This window comes from Haliotis cracherodii, unplaced genomic scaffold (assembly GCF_022045235.1).
Source record: "Haliotis cracherodii isolate W230 unplaced genomic scaffold, xgHalCrac1.p SCAF_58, whole genome shotgun sequence".
Lineage (NCBI taxonomy): Eukaryota > Metazoa > Mollusca > Gastropoda > Lepetellida > Haliotidae > Haliotis > Haliotis cracherodii.
The window spans coordinates 60,878-81,410 of NW_027266317.1; the positions used below are offsets into that span (position 1 = coordinate 60,878).

Below are 20,533 nucleotides of genomic sequence, written 5' to 3' on the forward strand. Positions count from 1 at the left end.
CTGGGCGAAGACCCATTTTATTACAATATAGGTCTTGATTATTGATCAGATCATCTTGACTATGCGCCGCCATATTGTTTGAAGCAAATAGAAGTGATAGAGGGAGATGGAAACTGACTGGTCAGTTGAAAGGACACAGAAGGGCCATAATACGGAATTGCCACTGGTGGTGCTAGGATCGAGCCATGAAATTCCAATATAGTTCGGTAAGGGTGGAAACAGGACTTTTATAGTCAGTTAATTCCCTTGCCTCAGGAAGATGGAGGACAGTAGGTGGCCCAGGCGTTACACAGGTGAGAATTGACATGGACCTGAAACAATAAATAAAATATTTGTCAAATAATACATGTTTGATTTCGGTAACATGACTGCTATTTAACCTTGTTATGTTATATTTTTCAATGGAACAACAGAACAGGTGTAATGGCTGCTGCTGCTGCTGCCTACTTGAGGTATACTCGTTAGGCCAGGTAAACTTGTTAGCCAAGGTAAGGAAATATGAGAAATAACACAAAAGGATGAAACAAATTAGAATATTATCATGTAGCATACAAAGACAATAGGATTTATTATTCTTACATCACTAGACAGCAAAGGTTACTGAAGGAGCTTGATTGGCAGGTGCGATGAAAGTGGATTATTTCCCTTGGATGTGGCAGTTTTCTTCGCCTGAAAATATAACAAAGGATTTTAACAGTTTTTCTTGTTGAATAGTTGAAACATGAATGCTTTTGAGTTATATGAATGTTATATTTGATCCTAGAATAATAAAAGTTCATATTTTGCAGCAGCAACACCCCAACAATAACATCTTGTTAACCTTGGTTAGCAAGACGAGTGAAACAAAGAGGGGAAAAAAGAGAGGAAAAAATAAAAAAGGCTGAAATAAATCACTTTAATATCCAATATCATACACAGACAGCGAACTAATATGTTTTCAAACACTAGATGGCACAGGTGATAGTAGGAGGTGGACTGACAGGTGTTGAATGTGTGGATTATCTCCCTTGGATTATTCTTCACCTTGATGACTTGTTTGGTTCTGTGATATTGTATTTGAGATCAGGTTCAGTGGAACTATATTAAAAAACATGCCCCCCTGATAGAAAGGGGCACTGTTTGGATTGTTTGTTAGTTTGTTGATGCTACAAACAGCAATATTTCAGCTATATGAAGGTGATCTGTAATAATCGACCAGACCAGACCAGACAGTCGATCTAGAGCACTTATCCAAGCAATAGGAATATGATGACATGCATCAACCAACACACATACATATATTTATTTTGTTTGTTTGTTGTTTAACGCTGCACCCAGTAATATTCCAGCTATATGACGTGATCTGTAAATAATCGACTAGACAGTCCAGTGACATCAAGAGCATCGATCCAAGCAATTGGAATACGATGACATGCATCAAGTTACACACATACATATATTTATTTGGTTTGTTTGTTTGTTGTTCAAAGCTACACTCAGTATATTCCAGCTATATGACGGCGGTCTCTAAATAATTGAGTGTGGACCAGACAAGTTCGCGAATTTCCCGTTCGCCCTCAGGATTTAGTTCAAGCATATCAAAACCACCAACATCTTCAATGAAATCATTGTCTGACATCTCATCTCTCTCTGAATCATGACTCGCAGCCATTACAGACGCGTGTACAAAGTCAAATTTGCAATGCAAAGTTTACTTTAAGAAAATTCAGCTGTCTGCAGAAACTTTCTAAATAAACACCCCATGATACATCAACTCTTGTTTCCTGTAGTCACATGACTTGTTAACGCGAGTATAGGATGTATACTTATTTGTTGTTGTTTACTTGTATACATGCTGGCCCGTAGACCGGCCTATGGTGTCTGGGGAGTCATGACATCTTTGCTGGTCTACTGGCCTACAGTGTTGAAAGAGTTAAGACACCCTGTAATCTAAGTCTACTCATGCTATGATGTATCTGACCACTAAACAACAGAACCGCCTCCGTGGGCTGGTGGATCGAGCGTCTGCCTGAAGGACGAAACTATATGACTTTAACTATAAACACCACAAACCACCCTTAAGACACCCTGTAAACTGTGTCTACTCATGCTATGATGTATCTGTCCACTAAACAACAGAACCGCCTCCAAGGGCTGGTGGATAGAGCGTCTGCCCAAAGGTTGTAACAATGTCATACCAAGGACATTAAAGAATGGTACTTGTTGTTACCCTGCCTGGTGCTAGGCAATAAGGGGCTAAAACAAGGACTGGTCCTCTTCGAGTCAGTATACTGTGTCTGAGTTGCATATAAATGTTAAAGCGCGAAATGGTATGTCAGTGGGATACCATAATAAAATTGGCACACACACACACACATACACACACACACACACACACAAACACACACACACACACATCCATGCATGTTGCTATATAAGCATGTGATGTTAAACCCCACTTTCACCTCACATTATTATAAAACAGTCTATTTGACCTCTTGATCCATGTCAAGAGAATAACAAGAAACACCACAAACCACCCTTGACAACCTGTAATCTGTACCTGCCCATGCTATGATGTATCTGATCACAGAACAGAGTATTTTTTACCACTTGACCCATGTCCAGAGATATCAGTGAGTGAGTGAGTGAGTGATGAAGCTCTGATACTCTAGTCGCTGTTGCCATGGCAAGCAAACTAGGGAGTCTTCGACGCCTTCAGAAGAGTCACTTTACACATAGGCTCATAGAGTGACTCCATATAAGCACACAGGACCATAGCCAGATTCCACTTGGAAAATGTATGGGGCATTTTAATATTGTAGATTGAGGAGGCTTCCGTGTCTGATCGAGGCTGATGAAGCAGATCGCGACATAGTGGGAGGTAGAGTGGTGCTGTCATGACAAGTGGAAACAGTCAGGGAACCAAGAGCTATGGAAACCGATCCACATTTCTCAGGACTCTGTCCACCAGAGGCCCAGGGGGAAAACCGTTAGGGAGCATTCCCTCCCAACTCACTGACAGGGCGTCTATGTGGATTGTTATGGATGTGGAGATGGTAGTGGACTGACAGAAATGGGGAGCTTCTGGTTGAGAGACATTGCAAACAAGTCAAAATGTAGAGACCACCCTGTCGACACAATCTTGTTCTTCCAGGATAAATAGTCTACCAAAAGGTCTGGGGAATAGCGCAGGCTTTCAATGTGCAGCTGATTCTGGCTGTTCCCAACTCAGACATCTGACTTTGACAATCTGTGATCCAACAAATAAAAAATAATGGTCAGGGTCAAGACAATAATTTCAAATATCCTCCTCAGAACAACAAACCAAAGGGAGCTTACTCTTCCACCAATGTTGCAAATTACCTCCCCCTTGTCTACAGTTGAGAAACTGTTGTTTGTTTGTCAGTCACAGATATTCCAGCTACATGACATCTCCACCTTCATGAATAATTGGAGCAAACCCCTCACCTCAAACATGGCAAACCTGCGAAGACTTTGGGGCAGCATACTTGGTACTCACAGACATATCAACCAGTTGTCTGGAGCAACGTCACTCATAAACCTGGTAGAAACTGGTGGATGTCAGGAGACATGCTGGTACAGGACCCTTGGGTGAATCTGTCCTCTGTGTAGATATGTCATCTGTGTGGATTTGTCATCTGTGTGGATTTGGGGAGGACTTAAGCCAGAAACGACCATGCTATGAGGTATCTGGTCAGTATACATAGTCTGTTTGACTACTTGACCCATCTCAAGAGGTGGATCTTAACAAGAAACAACACAAAACACCTTGAAGACACCCTGTAATCTAAATCTGACCATGCTATGATGTATCTGGTCAGTATACAGTCTATTTGACCACTTGACCCATCTCAAGAGGAGGACTTTAACCAGAAACAACACAAAACACCCTGAAGACACCCTGTAATCTAAATTTGACCATGCTATGAGGTATCTGGTCAGTATACAGTCTATTTGACCACTTGACCCATCTCAAGAGGAGGACTTTAACCAGAAACAATACAAAACACCCTGAAGACACCCTGTAATCTAAATCTACCCATGCTATGAATCTGGTCAGTATACAGTCTATTTGATCACTTAACCCATCTCAAGAGGAGAATTTTAACCAGAAACAACACAAAATACCCTGAAGACACCCTGTAATCTAAATCTGACCATGCTATGAATCTGGCCAGTATACAGTCTATTTGACCACTTGACCCATCTCAAGAGGAGGACTTGAACCAGAAACAACACAAAACACCCTTAAGACACCCTGTAATCTAAATCTGACCATGCTATGAATCTGGCCAGTATACAGTCTATTTGACCACTTGACCCATCTCAAGAGGAGGACTTGAACCAGAAACAACACAAAACACCCTTAAGACACCCTGTAATCTAAATCTGACCATGCTATGAGGTATCTGGTCAGTATACAGTCTATTTGACCACTTGACCCATCTCAAGAGGAGGACTTTAACCAGAAACAATACAAAACACCCTGAAGACACCCTGTAATCTAAATCTGACCATGCTATGAGGTATCTGGTCAGTATACATAGTCTATTTGACTACTTGACCCATCTCAAGAGGAGGACTTTAACCAGAAACAACACAAAACACCCTGAAGACACCCTGTAATCTAAATCTGACCATGTCATTATGTCTCTGGTCAGTATACATAATCTATTTGACCACAAGACCCATCTCAAGAGGAGAACTTTAACCAGAAACAACACAAAACACCCTGAAGACACCCTGTAATCTATATCTGACCATGCTATGAGGTATCTGGTCAGTATACATAGTTTATTTGACTACTTGACCCATCTCAAGAGGAGAACTTTAACCAGAAACAACACAAAACACCCTGAAGACACCCTGTAATCTAAATCTGACCATGCTATGAGGTATCTGGTCAGTATACAGTCTATTTGACCACTTGACCCATCTCAAGAGGAGGACTTTAACCTGAAACAACACAAAACACCCTGAAGACACCCTGTAATCTAAATCTGACCATGCTATGAGGTATCTGGTCAGTATACATAGTCTATTTGACTACTTGACCCATCTCAAGAGGAGGACTTTAACCAGAAACAACACAAAACACCCTGAAGACACCCTGTAATCTAAATCTGACCATGTCATTATGTCTCTGGTCAGTATACATAATCTATTTGACCACAAGACCCATCTCAAGAGGAGAACTTTAACCAGAAACAACACAAAACACCCTGAAGACACCCTGTAATCTATATCTGACCATGCTATGAGGTATCTGGTCAGTATACATAGTCTATTTGACTACTTGACCCATCTCAAGAGGTGGACTTTAACCTGCGAATAGTAACCTGAACAGTCTGCAAATAATCACATCTGGACCAGACAATCCAGTGACTGATATTATGAGTAACGACCCACGCTGTGTGGGTACGACAGGCTACACTAGGCAAAAATTCCAATAGTCTGCAAATAATCACATCTGGACCAGACAATCCAGTGACTGATATTACAAGTAACGACCCACGCTGTGTGGGTACGACAGGCTACACTAGGCAAAAATTCCAACAGTCTGTAAATAATCACATCTGGACCGGACATTCCAGTGATTGATATTACGAGTAACGACCCACGCTGTGTGGGTACAACAGGCTACACTAGGCAAAAATTCCAATAGTCTGCAAATAATCACATCTGGACCAGACAATCCAGTGACTGATATTATGAGTAACGACCCACGCTGTGTGGGTACGACAGGCTACACTAGGCAAAAATTCCAACAGTCTGTAAATAATCACATCTGGACCAGACAATCCAGTGACTGATATTATGAGTAACAACCCACGCTGTGTGGGTACAACAGGATCCACTCAGCAATATCCAAAAAGGTCTGTAAATAATCATATCTGGACCAGACAATCCAGTGATTGATATTACGAGTAACGACCCATGCTGTGTGGGTACGACAGGCTACACTAGGCAAAAATTCCAATAGTCTGCAAATAATCACATCTGGACCAGACAATCCAGTGATTGATATTATGAGTAACGACCCATGCTGTGTGGGTACAACAGGATCCACTCAGCAATATCCAAAAAGTCTGTAAATAATCATATCTGGACCGGACAATCCAGTGATTGATATTACGAGTAACGACCAAAGCTGTGTGGGTACGACAGGCTGTGAACCTGGCCACTGAGTTGATCTACCCTTGTTGACAGGATTAATTGTAACCCCGAATTCCCTCATGGTGTCAGGATATAATACAGCATGTCCTGACGACTAGATTAATACAATCTATTCTTAGTGACATAAGACTCACAAATAATAAACAAATTTGTCTATAAAGAAAAGTAAATATTTAACACATTCAATGGTGTGTGTTCTTGTAGACATATACCATAAGTTATTTTTTAGAGCTATTTCAGGTTTGTATGGGAGTTGTCACCACTATTCCAATATTCCAGCTATAATTATGACAGCGTCTGTAAATAATGGAGTCTGGATCAGACAATCCAGTGGTCGACATCATGAGCATCGCTACACATAAAGGAGATTCCAGGACATGCAATCAACCAAGTCACTGAGCCTGACCAGACGGGTCAAAAATGTAACTATTCATATAGTTTACACACACAAGATCAAAAGACACACACATTTACACATTTGTAGTTTGGACAGTTTCAAGATTTTTTCAAGTGAATCGTGTTACACAGGTCATCAATGGCGCATGTCAGGGGTTTATAGAATTGATAATAATATTGACATTGCCAGCCACTGTGGACCATGCCGGATATTTTTACATGCCACGTGCAGGCATGGCAAGGGGGAAGACTGTGTGAAACCGAAGTGTTGTTTGATGTATGGCGGCAGTCTGTAAACAATCCAGTCTGCACATGACCATCCAGTGATTGACATCATGAGCATCAATTTACACAATTTTAATACAATGACATGTATCAACCAAGTCAGCGAGTCTGACCACCCAGTCCCATTAGTCGCCTCTTACGGCATGCATGGGTTGCTGAAGGCTTATTCTCTACCCCGATCTTCATTGGTCAAAACTGAAGCCCATACGGAGGCCCATCATGGCCGCTAAGAATGCAGATATTTTCTGGGGAATATTATACTAAGGCCAAACAAATAATAGTCTTGGTGCTCAGGCACCGCCTGCATCATCATAAAGTCCACCACACGTTTCATTTTTATTTCCATTTTCAAAAAGAAAAACTTAAAGATCCTAATACTTAAAGACCCATGAAGATCCGGGGTAGAATAGGTCTTCAGCAACCCATGCTTGTCGTAAAAGGCGTGGTCAGGTTCGCTGACTTGGTTGATGCATGTCATTGTATCCCAATTGCGTGGATCGATGCTTATGATATCAATCACTGGACTGTCTGGTCCAGACTCGATTATTTACAGACCGCCGTCATATAGCTGGAATATTGCTGAGTGCGGCGTAAAACAACAAACAAAGAAAAACAAAAACCTAATACTTAAAAACATTGCGATCCAATATAGCACGCAGTTACTTCCCTTTACATGCACACTGCTTTACTGCACATCTCGTGTTCTGGTCATGATGGGGGCAACAGGAGTTTGTCTGCTTCTTTATGTCGGGTAAAGTGTATCTGATGATCAGGGTAGTAATACGACATTGTCAACTTTTGAGCTCATGCATGGATATAGATATAGCCCTGTGTAAATGGACTATAATTATTTGACCTGCTCGTTCCAGTATGTATAAATCCTTAATGTCTTTTCCCTTCTGTAAAATACATCATTTGCCTTTTTAATAACCTATTATTAATGATGCACTGTACAAATTCTTCTCCATGTCTGCATGTTCAGGACATGGCAGCTCAGCTGTAAGGCTAAACAAAAGAACAAACTTGTCTGTGCAGGCTTAGGGCTCTGATATCCTGTAACGGAATCCAAAGAAACTGAACGGTGATTTAGAGGAATGAATCAGAGACTGAAATCATCCAATCTGTTGCTACTCATGGAGCTCAAGAGATACCCATTTATTTTAGTGGGCTTGCTTGATAAAATCGGCATAAGTTCAGACTGGAAGTGCGCATGCACGCACCCACTTCGCAATGTACATGCATGCTCGTTGCAATGTAAGTGCAGTTAATCTTGAACGCAGAAATCTTTAGCCCCATTTTACCCCACTTCACTAAACAAGAGGCCCTAGATACAAATGTAGGATAATGATCTGAACCATTTCCATGTTATGATCCAAGTTTCAAGAGGCAAGGCTGGACCCCAAGGCAAATCCTGTTGGCACATGTATACAAGGTATCTGTTTATGGGTGGGGATGACATCAGTTTGCATGTATTGGTCAAGGTTCTAACTCCTTTGGGAGTTCCAGACAAATGAACAGAAGGTCCAGTCCTGGTAGCATAAGTGCATTCCTCTCATAATACTCAGCAATTGTACATATGGTCATACGGTGGGGATCTTAACTGAGTCCAAGTTATGAACTCTTTCTGGCCCTACCTCTCAGCCCTGGGGGGTTGACCCCTCCATCTGTACAACTGTGAATTGATGTCTATCTCTTAGTTCCAGAGGAAAAGTCATTTAAAGCAATATTGCCAAATTACCCTTTAAGCCCTGTGGGGGGTCAGCCGCACCATTTCTACAATTTTGAATCCCCACCAGTTAAACTTCATTAAAAGAGTCGTTTGAAAAAATTGTTGACATAAGGACGACGGCCGACAGACAGACAACAGACGCCACGGTATGGCATAAACTCACCTTGGTCCTTCGCACCTGGTGAGCTAAAAACAGTCCATTGGACCACTTTACCAATGTCCAAAGAATGACTTTAACCAGAAACACCACAAACCACCCTTAAGACACCCTGTAATCTGAATCTAACCATGCTATGATGTATCTGGTCAGTATACATAGTCTTTTTGACCACTTGACCCATCTCAAGAGGTGAACTTTAACCAGAGATAACACAAAACACCCTTAAGACACCCTGTAATCTAAATCTACCCCTGCCCTGATGTATCTGATCACTGTACATAGTCAATTTGACCACTTGTCGTTTTGCACAGTCTAGAACACCACTTGACCCATGTCTAGACAATGTTGTTAACCTGAAGCTACATCCCACACTCTTTAGACACCCTGTAATCTAAATCTGCCCATGCCCTGATGTATCTAGTCACTGTACAACTCTATAACACCACTTGACCCATGTCCAGACAATGCTATTAACCTGAAGCTCCGTTGAACACCCTTAAGACACCCTCTACCCATGCCCTGATGTATGTCCTCTTTGGTCGGTTGGGTAGCCTAGTGGTTAAAGCGTTGGCTTGTCACGCCAAAGACTGGGGTTCGTTTCTGGTGTCCTACACCGTGATATTTCTGGAAAATTGCTGAAAGCAGCGTAAAACCATACTCACTCAGTATGCTCTAAGAACAGAGTCTATTTGAACACTTCATTCATGTCCAGAGAATGACTTTAACCAGGAACTGCACAAATCCATCCTTAAGACACCTTGTAATCGACACCTACCCATGCTACGATGTGTCTGGTTACTATACACTGTCAATTTGAACACTTCATTCATGTCCAGAGAATGACTTTAACCAGAAACTGCACAAATCCATCTTTAAGACACCTTGTAATCGACACCTACCCATGCTACGATGTGTCTGGTTACTATACACTGTCTATTTGAACACTTGACCATTTCCAGAGAAACAACACAAAACACCCTTAAGACACCCTGGACACTGGACACAGTTGATTTGACCATTTGACTTATCTCCAGAGAATGACTTTAACCAGAAAGCTATGCAAACCAATATCTGGTTAGTATGCATAGTCTATTTGACCACTTGACACATTTCCAGAGAGAGCCTTCTTCCTGAAGCTACACAAACCATCCTTAAATCTGAATCTCATTTCCAGACCATCCACATTAAACATGAACCTAAATTTGCCCCTGGCAGCCCAGTGCTTCAGCAACTCATGCTTGTCCTCAGAAGCGACAGATTCATATGGTCAGTCTTGATGACTTCATTGCATGTCATCATGTCTCTCTTGTGATAATCGTTGCTCATAATGTCAATCACGGGTGGGGTGGGGTGGGGTGGGGTGAGGTGGGGTGGGGGCGGGGTGGGGGTGAGCGTGGGGGCGGGTGGGGTGGGGTGGGGTGGGGTAGGTTGGGGTGGGGTGGGGTGGGGTGAGGTGAGGTGAGTTGAGGTGAGGTGAGGTGAGGTGAGGTGAGGTGAGGTGAGGTGAGGTGAGGTGAGGTGAGGTGAGGTGAGGTGAGGTGAGGTGAGGTGAGGTGAGGTGGGTGCGTGCGTGCGTGCGTGCGTGTTTTTACTAGTCCAGACTCAGGCCAGTTCCATGGTGTTAACTCACTGAGATACCATGCTGCAATTTAACACAAACACATAATCTATATGGCCACTCAGATCACAAGGCCTCAGATCACAATTACTTTCCTTTTCAATTACAGTGACATGACAGCCCACCATATTTAATATTGGCCATAGGCTGTTCTCCTGTTGCATGCTGACCAACCTGCCACTTGTCACTTAAACCACAAAAATATCAACCTGGATCCAACATCTAGCAAACACCAATGTTAGTATGGTAAACAAATTCTGTATTTTCTTTGCCTATTTTTAAATCCATACATGCATGTTTTTATAAAGTAATTGAACTAAAGTTCACATTTCTCAACAAAAATGAAAATTGAAACTATTAAATGTTCATTCCCCATAAAGCCCTATCTTTACTCATTAAACTGATAAATTGCCCAGGTATCTGTGTTCAGCCAATCAAGTGCAGCGAGCCACCAGGTGTGACCACTCTCAGCTGACACGCCCAAAAGTGTCAGACTGTGTATACAGCTCAACTGCAATTTGGACTGCTTGCACAAGACATGTGTAAATCTTGAGAGTTTCTAATAAAACAATCATGATGAAAGTCAGTGGCATGAGAATCAAGTCACAGTTCAGCAAGGGCCACACTCCCTGGAACAAAGGTCTCACCTTTCGATCTGAAGAGTCAGAAAGTGCCTCTCCGCCCCAGATATCCAGGACTGTCACCAGGATGAGTGCTGAAGATTTCTCAATAGTCACCAAGTCCAGGTTGGATGGCACTGGTCTGTCCACGCCACACTGTGAGTGCATCTCTACCTCTGTGTGGCTGTTGGGTCAAACTGCGGCCAGCAAGCAAGACCTGAAACAAGAGTCAAGCAAAGCTGATTTGTAGGGTTTGTGACAATGAAAAGATGGCCGAGGCATGGAACACAGCTCTGCGACAGCATCATTCAACATCTTCTGACTATGACAAGGCTCACCTGCAGAGAGCCAGGGAGAGGAAATGCATGCTTGAAAATGACATTGAAATGTGTTGTCTGTGACTTCATAGCACCTGATATGGCCACATCAGTATATTCAAATTCACACACACACACACACACACACACACACACACACACACACACTCACCTCGCCTCAATGATCGCTCTAATATTAATTGTCAGCCTGAAGTTTCAGGAATTTAACAGCTCTCAATCACAATTATATTCTTTTACATATCATATCAAAGTTACTGCTTGCTGTGCGCAGTTAATTTTTAAAATACATTTTTAAAGATCATAAGATATCACTGGGGCAAGCAGAGACCATAAAACAGATTATGGTCTCTGTGCCAATTTCAAGTTATCATGGTTACTGTCAAAACCTGTTATTTCCAAACAAGTCAATGGCCACATGAATAAATTCAAATTATCTGAACAAATAACACACGGGTAATGGCTAACATTAGCATGCTTATCTTTTGAACAAACTTCTGGCTGACAATATTAGAGCGATCATCCGAGTTTCAGCTTCCCTGTGTTTTTTCTGAGAAATAGTCAAAACAATCCAATTAACACTGGAGACACTTACCGTGACTCTATGGATATAAGAATGCGGTTCATTCACAATTAGCGGTTATAATATATTAACGGACATTGCTCCATTATTTCCTGAGAGGAGAGGGGATTGACACCAATGAGCATGTCTTGCCTCGGCCGCATCCAGTGCCTGTTGGTGCAGTCGAATGCAAGTCTTGCTAGATCCGTGTCTACAACTTTATCTAAACTTTCAAAATATCTTTCAAAAGTATTAATAGTGAAGATACTACCTTATGTATCCACGGGCTGATAAGGTATTCCATGACATATCACATTTTGCTTATAAAACAGCAAACAGCATCACGATCACTTCTAAAAATCACTTCCTGGTCGCCATTTTCTTGTTCAAGAAAGTTCAAGGTCGTGTTGGATGGTGCTTCTGCGCTGGCCGCTGGACACAGACGAAAGCTTGGCCCCGTCTCTAAGTTTCGGGCGCAACAATAGCGTGGAACTAGTTTTCCTTGCATTTAAGAAAAAGCTCAATTACTTTGCATGCTACCCGCGATATTGATACCGTATTGAATGTGTAGGAAACAATACATCGATGTGAGGAGCTTATATAAACTAGTACCAAGAACTCGTTGCGCCACACACAGAAGGAAACCAGTCCAGTTGAAACCTCCCAGAGCAAATCTTGATCTAAATCTTTCACAGACGGCCTGAAGATGCTGACGTCAGAGCTAAAAACATGACGTCATTACCTTTGTCGGTGCATGTTCGAAAACTTGCCAATGACAGCTATCAGTGGTATCAAGTCAAATCTCAGCTTGGCCTGATAACCAGTAAACTTTAAAAATATTTTCAATCAAAAGGCTTCTGTCTCACATACTCGCTTTGCCTGATTTGCACTTATATTCAATAATTTCCATTTTTAGAAACAATGGATTTATGTTAACACAAAATTTAGATTTTATTGTGTTATGGAAAAGGGTTCTGCATTATGTTCAGAAATTATACATATGACATAATGTGACTTGTGTTGGCGGGCGTGGACAGAAATTGAGCAGACAACAGGAGTAAACTGAAAAAATATTGACCCTATACAGAAAAAGAAACTTTTAGTTCTTCACAACTGACTTTAAATACTTATATTATGAGGACCTTGATATGAATTAAAGTACCAGAAGAGTTTGGGTTTGCTATACATCTACTGAACTACTGAGCTAATTACTGTTTTTCTTAGCGTAGCATAGATTTTCTAAATAATAAATGTTCCTAGTATTAACGTTACAGCAAAAGTTTGAAGCATGGAGATTCAGTACAAATTGAGACCCGTGAAGATCCGGGGAAGAATAGATCTTAAGCAACCCATGCTTGCCGGGAGAAGTGCCTAGGTTCATGCATGTCATCGTATCCCAATTGCGTGGATCAGTGCTCATGATGTCAATCACTGGAGTGTCTGGTCCACACTCGATTATTATAGCTGGAATATTGCTTTGTGCCGCGTAAACAACAAACAAACAAATAAACAGTACAAATTGAGAAATATGCCTACAATTTCCACTAGATACTACATGAATGTGTGTGACAGCTCTGTAGACCAAATAGCTGGTTCTTAATTATCTGTCGTGTTTACCTGCTGGATACCGAGTTATTTTTCTAACGCACATTTTCAACCCCACATCACCTCACCTGTAAATTATCGAAACTGGACCAGACAATCCAGTGATTGGCATCATGAGCATCAATCCACGCAATTGGGATACGATAACATGCATCAACCAAGTCATCGAGCCTGACCACCCGATGGCGTTAGTCACCTCTAACGACATGCATAGTGGCCTTTTACATATGGGTTGCTGAAGACCTATTCTATCAAGGACCTTTTCTTCACGGTGCCGATAACCTATTAGTCGACTCTTATGACAAGCATAGTCGCCTCTTAATGTAAGCATGGGTTGCTGTAGGCAAATTCTAAGTCGGATGTTCACAGGCCCTCAGACACGAATATACTGACTCCGAGCCGACCAGTCCTTGTTTTATCCCATTAATGGCGAGCATGCAGCACACAGGGTAACAATAAGTACGGGTCATCTTTTACCGACTCTTGGTACCAGTATAAGACCAGGTGATCTAACCACCAACATTCGCCCTCCAGACAGACGCTAGACCACGGAGGCGGTCTTGAAAGTAGGAATGACGTATGATATAATTATGATAGGGTACAATGTATGATACTCTAAAATCACTCCATGCATGGTCTGTTGTGTTCAGATTGAATGGTTCTATGACGGACCAGACAATCCAGTGATTAATATCATTGATCTTTGGGAAACGATGGTCGATATGAATCAGCCAAGTCAGCGAGCCTGACAGATCCCGTTAGTCGCCTGTGGTGACAAGCATAACCTTGAACAGTAGTCTAGTGTAACTACAATTATTTAGAGTTGATTCATTTGTTGATTCTTTGTTTCACTTTGACTGTGATTGAATAGGTGCAAAGATAACTGGCTCGTTAAGTCTAGCTTAATATTGTAGACAAATTATTACTTTGTCAGGCTTTCAAATATGTGCAACCTACAGCTACATCTTAAATACCAATTTGGTGTGGCGATATGCATGTCATCATGATCATATAGCATACTAAACCTGGGTCAACTTCATTAAACTTTCAAGGAGAAATCTGCATTATGTGTTCGTTTCTTAGTTTTATTAGTTTCATCAAAATTAGTAAATGCACTATCGTGTTACTGGATTTCTGGTCCATCCATCACTGGATTGTCTGGTTTGTTCACAAGCCGCCGTCCCACTGCAGGAGTACTGCTGTACAGCGTCACTTACTTTTATCAGGGCGAACTGTGTGGATATAGCAGGTGCTACTGGTACAGCGGGACATCTTTACCCTTTTCGCGAACACGTGGTGTCATCACTGATATTTAGTGGCCCATTCATATATTCTTTACAGCTATTTTGCTCTCAAAGTGGAATCTGTTTCGGTTGATAATCAAGACTGGTTATTCTCTGGCACTGACATTTTATTTCTAAACCTTTCTTAAACCGTTCAATATTTTTCAACCAAAAATTGGCAGATATATCAAACAGATCCTGAAGTGGTGCCTTTTGCTATTTATGGATTTTTGGCATTTTTATTTTTCTCGATCTCCATGGAAACAATTTTTACTTAGTCTCGAGAGGGTGTGGTGGATTTCGTTTCCGGAGCACAACTCAGAAACCGTCCGATATCTTTCAGCAAAGCGTGGTTGATATATGAAGCAGACCCCGAAGTAGTGCCTTTAAGTATTTGCAGATTTTTGGCATTTTTATTTTTCTCTATTTCCATGAAAACAATTTGGATTTAATCTCAAAAGGGAGGGGTAGCACACCATACAACTGTGAAAGACTTTACATCCAAACCTTGGTACTTGTATTAACTAAAGGCTGACGTGGTGCCTTTTGCTATTTAGAAAAGTTTCACATTTTGATTTTCCCCTATTTCCATTTTTTACAAGTCAGACTTAGCTGAAACAAAGGTCGGTGTTTCCAGAGCAGAATAAAAAAACTAAAGAACTAGTCTGACATTTTTCATCCAAACTTGGTACATGTATTAAGCAAGGGCTGAAGAGGTGCCTTTCGCTATGAAGGAACTATTTTTGAAAACTATCTGTTGCCATGGCAACAAGTTTGACTTTGACAGTTTATAGTGGTGTCTCTAAAACTTATAGGTATTCTTTCATGACACTCTACACATAAAGACCAGTTTGTCAAATGGTGCCTTTTGCTTCAAAGGCCTGTTTAGAATTGATTTTTCTGTTTCCACGCAACAAGTACCTGAGTAGAAATACAAAGTTCCAAATCGTGTATAGGAGAGACAGATTAGATAGAAATTCGCTCATCAAGTTGGACTTAAAGTAACAGTCAAATGATTTTTTCTTTCGAATTTGTGGGGGCCCGGGGGATTTGTCACCTTCTGACGACTTGCATGCACATGCTACATAATATTACAAGACTGTTTTCAGTTTTAGCTACATAATACAACAGATCGAGTCCTTGCTTTTTCCCAGAATCATTAATCGCGTTTTTTTTAAAGAACATCCTTGAACAAAGTTGCTTTATTCTGAGGCTGTCATTTGTAGGTGTAGAGTGAAGTATCTCGGTGCATTCAGTTCTGAAAATTTCACAGGACGACCAAGCTACTGTGTCACTTTATACCCCTGGCAATCAAATTCGTGTGTTGCTTGTCAAACGTTCCAATCTCCATGGTTACCATACATCTAACAGGCTGACGCACCTGTCTACAGTCTGTCCAAGTTTTATAACCTGGCTAAGGCCGCTTCACTATAGGCTTCTCGTCCGCTGTGAGTCGGAGCGGCTGTAGTGCACGCGCTGCACGAAATTCACGTGGTTGAAACTGACACAACACACTGGGCGATGCACAGGAGAGCAAAAATTTTGCAATGTACACACATGTTACCTGAAGATATTTAAGCCAGCCATATTCTTGCATGTCCACACAATCAGCATATAAATGATACTCTGGCAATCAAATTTCTGAAGGCTTTTTAAACATACGAATTAACATCTTCTGCCATACCCCAGCGACGCGCCTGCACATTCCATTGGACCATGCTTTCAAATGAATAAATCGGTTTTAGATTTTTGGAAATGATATTGAACTTACAATTTAAGTAAGGCTGAATGAAATATTGAAACCGTGGTCAAATATGCTTATTTTGTAAAACCTCCATATTACAGGTCTTGTAGATTTGGTTGAATTAGGTCCCACACACCTTATATAGTTTAACCTACAGCCTAAATGTAAAGCAATGACACCTGGCAAAAATACATAAAATTGTTGGCTTCACTCAGCAATATTTCAAGTAATCAAATAATCGCATCTGTACCAGACGATCCGGTAAACTAATATTACGAGTAATGACCTATGCTGTTGACTTTGTGTGTTAATGCATGATAACAATATTGAATACATACTATAAATTTTCTGGATGCCCTTTGATCTTTATGATCCTTTATTAATCTCATATGTCTACATATTCCCTCAATGTTAATAGCAACAAGTATTTGTCACAAAGTGACGAAATGTCCCCCGCCTGTATATACACCATAGTACCAAATATGAAGACAAGCGATTAGTTCTTGAGATATTGCGGCAACACCGTTTTCCAACTCCAAAAGCAGATTTGCCTGCTGTGACCTTGAAAATGGGGTCAAGGTCACCAAAACCGACTGGTGTCTGCAGAGTCTGTATATACACCATAGTTCCAAATATGAAGACAATCCAGTGTTTAGTTCTTGAGATATCGCGGCAACAAACAGGTGGGACGTACGGACGGACGTATGGACGTACAGACGTACGGACGTACGGACGGACGGTCGTGAATACTATATCCCCCGCTCCGCGCTTTCGCACGGCGGGGTCAACAACAACAACAACAACAACAACAGTGAATCAGTGAGTGGGCCTTATCTCACAATGGAGCGATCGCCAGAAACAAAAAGTTAACAACAAGTTAACGCTAATAATCTAGATGAGATTAGATGTTTCCCTGATCATATACATGGGCGGATACAGCTATTTTTAAATTGGGGGGGGGGGGGGGGGGGGGTATACAATTAAGATCTATTTATTGTCTTTGGTGGTAATTTATACAGAAATAAAGATATTTTTTTTCAAAATACAAAGAGGGGGTTCGCAATATATATTTTGTAAGGATAAGTCCTTATAAATATGGGTAGTTCTATCCTTATGAATGAAAACCGTAACGATCTTCTATTTTAGGACCGGATAACTATATCTATATTGGTTGTTTGTACATTAGGTGATGTATAAAATACATACCATATGAAGATACTGAGCCAAGCCTGTCTAGACCGGAGATAAAAAAAAAATTTTAAAAAATGATGACAGACATCCTACCATCTGCGGAGTGCTGTGTTCGACACTGCATGTTCCAATATGTCATGAAATGCACCGCTGTGAACACACATCCTAATATGGTTAGATCTTTACTATTTAATTGTTACTGTTAGCTAGTAGTAGCATTACATATTAGTCCCCAGTGACGGAGAGACCGTCTTTGTACCGACTAGTACTAGTAGCAGCTCACAGTTGCTATCAAATCTGTGCTAGTAGTAGGTAATATTTCCTGAATCGGGTGTCACAGACACTTTAAAATACATCCGCACGTGACGTTGACCCTCACGAGCGAAAACTCACGTGCGCCGAGTACTAGAGGACTACTTGAGAAATGGATCTACCCAAGTCGTACAGTACCCGAGTACCCTTCTCAAACCTATGTGTAAATACGCTATGAAATAGTTTGATACAGGAATAACTTTGATACATAAAAAAATCTTCGCAGAACTTCTGCTTCATAAAATGCATGACGGGCGTATTTATACAAAGTTCAATACCTGGTAAAAACATATTTTACTCTTATTGACTAAGTCCAAATGTGCAACACATACTTTTCCTGAGAAGGATAATAAAACTCCCAGAAACTGAACTACTAAATTATCTTTGTAGATGGTGGACCATAGGTATCTATTGCCATAGAGCATTTGAACATGAGAACTGGTGAACTTTATTATTTCATTATTTAATATGTTTTTCTGACATATCTAATACTGGATGTAAACACATCTCGGTATGTCATCTTGGAGACATATTAACGCCTGTTACGGTTGTAAAGTCAAACTCTCATATAACAAGGTTTTGTCTGTTATGCCAGTCGATAATGTGTAAATTGATTTAATGGCATTACATAGAACTACTAGGTATTTATAAAACAAAATATACAAAATAAAAACATTTCTCATGCAACATAGCAACGAAAATATTTTCGTCTTTATTTTTTTCGAATTACATTATCATAATTAGTGCTAATAATCACCACATATATTAGTTTCACCAATGTCGGTACTGAAGTCGAGATGCGAAAATCACTTATATACAACTCTATTTGTTGGAACTGTTTGCCAGAAAGAAGACAGGTGAATAATGAAATTCTGAAGATACATGCTCACAACTAGCCTGTCGCACAGTCCCTGAACCATATTATTTAAACTTCCGCCCAGCCCTTACTGTAATGATGTAGTCCTCAATGAAGCAAGTCTAGATTTTCCCAAAGTCTGAATCTCCATCTCACTGGGACTCCTTTCCAATTTAAATACAGTTGTTTCTTTATATCAACATTGTATATAGACTTAGCGTTAGTCTAGCTCACAACCTGAATAGTACGCAAATATTAATCTGACTGGCGTTTTTAACAGTGTATAGGTAAAAATCCCTAGTTGTGTCAGAAGATGTTCATAAGGTTTATTGTAACTGTTCAGTATTTCAAAAAGTGAGTAACACGCTTATCTACAGCCTCAATTGATTGCTAGTTTAAACTCCAACACACCTGCAAACTGTAACTGGTTTAATCAGCTACATTATCGCCCGTTATCACAACTGGCGTTTGGTTACATCATCTAACTTGGCTTATGAATTTCTTAAGTAAACAATCAGAGTGGGGTCCTTTATCCCCCATGTTCGCCTGCCTGAAAAAATCTTTAAAAAATCGCAACTCACAACTGGTTAATATACATATTTTCTGCTGAATATTCGAAACAGATATATGCATATGGCCTTTATTTGAAATGGCTACAGTGCTCCAGTTTGATAAAAGTATGTGTGTGTGCGCGCGTGTGCGTGCGTGCGTGCGTGTGTGTGCGTGTGTGTGTATGCGTGCGTGTGTACGTACGTGCGTGCGTGCGTGCGCTCTCAGGAATATTCCAGTTTTATGATGGCAGTCTGTAAATAATCGAGTCCGGATCAAACGATCCAGTGATTGATACAAAGAGCAACGATTCACGTCGTCGGGGCACGCCAACACGCCGACAATGCGATCCATTCAATCATGAGTTGCCTGACACAACAAACTTGCCCTGGACCAATTCTAACCCCAATCACAATGCATATTGACTAACTGACCATGGATACTATCACAAAATCATCCCATGACATTGAAAATTTCCATATTGATTATACATTGTTTTAAGCTGTAATTTTACACCCTTGGCCCTAGCATTCAGTACAGCCTTGGAGCAAGTCTAGCTACACCCTGTTGGGAGAGACTTGCAACTGGGAGACGGGCAGCAGGAACAGGCTCCCACTGTGTGTGTGCTGGTTTGTGGTTGTATTTAGTGTGATTTTTCATAGTGTTTAGGAATGTTGTAGGGTGGTTGGCGGAGCTGATAGTTTTAGAAAGGAGGGCTGCAATATCATTACCTTTTCCTTAGTTTGTGGATAAGTTCAGAATATTGGGTGTAATAGTTGATTTTGAAATTCCCTTTATGGCTTTAATTTGTTTCAAAAGGGTTCTGGTATTTTGTTTGCCAAATTAAGGGTACTACAGAAAGTTCGGCAGTGATAATTGTGTTGCTGCCTTAAGAATTATTTTTAAAATATATTTCTTAGTTATTTTGCCAATTTCCATTTTGAATAGCCTCTCTGATTGGTTGAGAGCCTATTTGTGCCAGTGTTTCCTCGGTTTGTTTGTAACTAATGTGTAACTATGTGTAAAACCATGTTGAACTGGAAAATGTACCACAATGTATCAACTAGATGACGATTGATTTATACCAATGTGAAATTCATTGGTGCTT

At 40.8% G+C, this 20,533-nt stretch overlaps 1 long non-coding RNA gene across 1 annotated transcript; it reads right to left on the reverse strand.

The window, feature by feature from the left end:
* Positions 1-231: 231 nt before the first annotated feature.
* On the reverse strand, positions 232-12,257 carry LOC139444586 (uncharacterized). The gene is made up of 4 exons (XR_011651842.1): positions 12,157-12,257; positions 11,016-11,205; positions 580-669; positions 232-311 (listed from the first exon to the last, which is right to left on the reverse strand). It is a non-coding gene; the product is annotated as an uncharacterized lncRNA (long non-coding RNA).
* Between the last annotated feature and the right edge of the window lie 8,276 nt (positions 12,258-20,533).